The following is a 4224-nucleotide window of genomic DNA, read 5'->3' on the forward strand; positions in this document are numbered from 1 at the left end:
GGATCTAACTTAATAACTTGATTTGAACCCCAAACAATAAATGTTAAGAGTTTATAATAGGGGTCAAATTTAAAAAAATTGACCGCTTTTTTTTGTTTTTGCTCAACATACACCTTCAAACACCCGGGCTGAAATGCTTGTATATCTCTAAAAGTGAAAGTGTCTCTCTGTCAGTCTGTCTGTCTGTCTGTCTGTGTGTACGTATCTTTCTGTGTACATTTCCCTACATTATAACTCTCTAAATTTTCAGTCTAAAGGCTCGAAATTTGACATACAGATTATTGAGATTTGGTAACATCTTTGTAATCGGTGTTCAGCTAGAAATTTTGCTGTTGCGGGGGAAAAGTTCAACGACCTGAACTTTGAGAACTCTAACAAACTACTCCGCCAATTTTGAGTATAAACAATTGAAATTTTTGTTATCGGTACTTTGGACATCGCTTTAACGTAATAACTTTAGTTAAACCCAAAAATTAAATGTAAAGGGGTCATAATAGGGGTAAAAGTTTAATAAAAAAAATGACCTCTGCGGCTCTACCAAATTACTCAGAAAATTTCTGGTCTAAACATTTGAAATTTGGATATAGGGTATTCAGAAATAGGCAAAGTTTTTTAATCGGTTTGGGTCGAAAATTTAAGCTACGAATATATAAATGTATATATGCATGTATGTTTGCATGTCTGCCAAACTTTCCACAGAGGCGACAGATTTTCACAAGATCAGTATCATTTTGAAGCTCATTCCTTCAGATGGAAAATACCGAAAAATTGGCTAAAAATATTAATTTCTCCACCCTCAACTGGGAACTTTTCTACAGGAGAGGGTCGCTTTTTCGCTGATATTTTCGAAAGTCATCCTCTCTTTTCGATTGTCTAGCCTTGATTTAAACCTCCTTCACTTCCGGTTTGGCCGTGGTCGTAACAGCAAGGACGTCACGTGTTTCACCATTCTTTCCCTCCTTTGCGGTACGGGTTCGAGCCTGCCTTCCTACTACCACTTTTTTTTCAACACACACCTCCAAACACCCGGGCAACGCCGGGAACCCATGCTAGAAGATATATAAGTGACAAAAACGATTTTTGACGAGTTGCATATAAAGCATTAACAAACGTACAATCAAACTCTTCTTGATATAACGTTTCTGAATTTGTTAATTGAGGATTGATAATTCGTTTTATTTGGATTATTCGACCTACTGTTTTCATCTTGTCGTCATCTTGTCGTCGAACTCAGGAATATTTCTGCCGAATTCGGAAAGCTGCACCGTATTTCGAACAGAACCCTTTAATAATCCACGGAAGTAACATGCTCTTGTGCTGTCAGCCATAACTGATTAGAAGTCCTCAGTGATTCTGTTGTAACTTACACTATTCTAGACGTCGAATATGTAACCCTCAGTGCGGTCGACACTTAAAACACAATTGTCAATTTGTATTAATTTGTTAAATAAAGAGCTCCGTCGAAAATTTCGTCGAGATTCCCATGTTAAGCAGAAAGATACCCGAGTTCAACAAAATACTCCTGAAGAAGATCAGAGGTTATATCGACCGAAATGTTGTGCGAATAACTCTGAAAATAGTAGCATTAACTCGACTAATCCAAGTAATATACATCCCCACAACTTTGCTCATCTGTGTTACTATATTAACAATTTCAGTCTTTATAACCTTATTCAACTTCATCTTTTCGAACTTGAACATCTACGGCAACACATCAAAGGCTGTAAATGACAAAGTTCTCTCTGATTCTCTCTCCTCTGATCTCGAGCGCGTGGTTCAGTGGGGGAAGATGTGGCTGGTTACCTCAAATGCATCCAAAACCAAACTCCTATCCTTACATCATCAACGCTCTGATCTCCATCTGGCATCAATTGGGATGGACGGCTCTCTCTGGGAGAGGCCCCGTGTTTTGACAGGCTTCTGGGTTTGACCTTTACTCCTGATCTGAAATAGAACACGTACATCAAGTCTGTTGCCAAGGTCGCTGGAAAGATGGTGGGATCCTTCTACCTGAGTTGACACGTGTCATGCGTTTTTTAGACACTAGTTGAAGGTGCGATTAGTCTGGATCGAACCCGTAACCGAATATGTAGAACACGAACTTTCTGTCGTGCTTTATCCCTAAAAGTTCATACTTCCGTCTTCGTATCAGTGTTCTCCTCCCTCTGCCATTCTCTCACCATTACGTTTCATCTCTATCGACTTTTCCTTCTTTCTATGATTTTCGTTTTATGTATCTACGTTTTGCTATCTCCTCCCTATATCTTTACGTCTTTCCCCACGTCTAATCTTTGCGTTCCTCGATCGAATAGTTTTTTGTCACGGCGATAGAGACAAAGTGTAAACTAAGATAACCTTCGCGTCCGGCTTTATCTTCTAACTCCTGCCAAGATGTCAAAAACCTTCTCAGTTTCCACAAATATGAATGGAAAATTGAATGCTTAGCTCCTTAATGCTTTTAAGTTCTATGAAAACTCTTTACTGTACAAAATATTCAAGGTTGAATTTTATATTCACAGATTTAACTTAGCTTAAAATTCTGAAGCCTGATTTCGTATAATCAATAACAAAATCTCATGTAGAAATGTGCTATATAATGGATTTACGCAATATATATATATATATATATATATATATATATATATATACATACATATAAATATATATATGTATATATATATATATTTATATATATATATACATATATATATGCAAAAATAATAATCAAAAATTGTTTATATATTCATCAAAGTTTAGTCTTTATTCCAAAACTTTCTCAATTTGATTCGGAGAAAAACATAAAAAAACATATTTCAAATACATGGTGCGTCTATGGTATTAAATTATTTTTATTTATCGAACAAAACATAACTAAATTTGTTGCGCTGTAAAACAAATAAAAAATCTCATTCTGTTAACGCCATAGACGGATCAATAATTTTTTCAAATAGTTGCTCTTGTGTATATTTTTCAGAAAAGTCAACTTAAGAAAGTCTTAGAAATTATAAAAAATACTGATAAATAATCAATTTTATTTTCTTTTTCTTTTTGGGTGTTTTATTTCCATTGCGTTGCATAATTATCATATATAGCCATGGAGTTTTTATTGATTACGGAAGATTTCTGTTTTAGAAATTCTCTTGTCACACTTAACAGATTGTATACTGTGAGGTTTTGGGTGTGGTTTCTTTTTGCATATCTCAAGGTCCTCTGCTATCGTAATCGTAATTGGAAGAAGTTTTGTTTTTCTGATTGATTATATATATGCCCAGGTGTTTGGAGGTGTGTGTTAGGCAAAAAAAGGAGCAATCAATTTTTTTAGCTTTGACCCCTATTATAACCCCTTAATATTTATTTTTTGGGGTCAAACTAAATTATTAAGTTAGATCCATGTCCAAGGAATCTATATCTAAAATTTCAAGTCTTTAGATCCAAAATTCTCGGAGGAGTTTGGTAGAGTTCTCAAAGATCAAATCGTACAACTTTGATCCCCTCAAAAGCCAAATTTCTGGCCGAACACCGATCACAAAGATTTGTCCAAATCGCAGTGCCCTGTATATCAAATTTCGCGTCTGCAGACTAAAAATTGACAGAATTATTTCGTTGGAAAATGTACACAGACACACACACAGACACGTTCACTGATATATATATATATATATATATATATATATATATATATATATATATATATATATATATATATATATATACTGTGTAAGCAAAATCAAGACATTCAAAAAAGGTGTTGATGGCAACAAAAAGTCTATTTCATTTTACGTTACAATTGTTTCCATGTCCACAATTTCAGTCGACAATTTCAAACATTATATCATTTGAAAATTGTCAAAAACCAGCATTTCTTGAGACTTTATGAATAAAAGCACTCTTGACAATAGAACATTGTTTTAAGAGAAAGAAAAAGAAAGAAAAATTCCCTTAACGGAAAAAGCATGTGGAAACATTTACCCTTGGGGTAACCTCCACGGAAAGCCCATTTAAATATTTATATATCACCTAATTTTCGTATCCTTATTTAAGAATAAAGTCATAAGAAGTTTCCACAAAAAAACCCTTAGCCATTTAAAAAAAATTTTTATAGATCCCATTCGTTGAGTTCCTAAATTAGATGTCACTATTTCTTTATTTCACATAATTAATTTTCTTATATAATTTGGCTTAAAACTTATTGGTGTATGAAAATATATATATATATATATATAT

The sequence above is a fragment of the Euprymna scolopes genome, chromosome 14 (genome assembly GCF_053919585.1).
Source record: "Euprymna scolopes isolate OS-2025 chromosome 14, ASM5391958v1, whole genome shotgun sequence".
Taxonomy (NCBI): Eukaryota; Metazoa; Mollusca; class Cephalopoda; order Sepiida; family Sepiolidae; genus Euprymna; species Euprymna scolopes.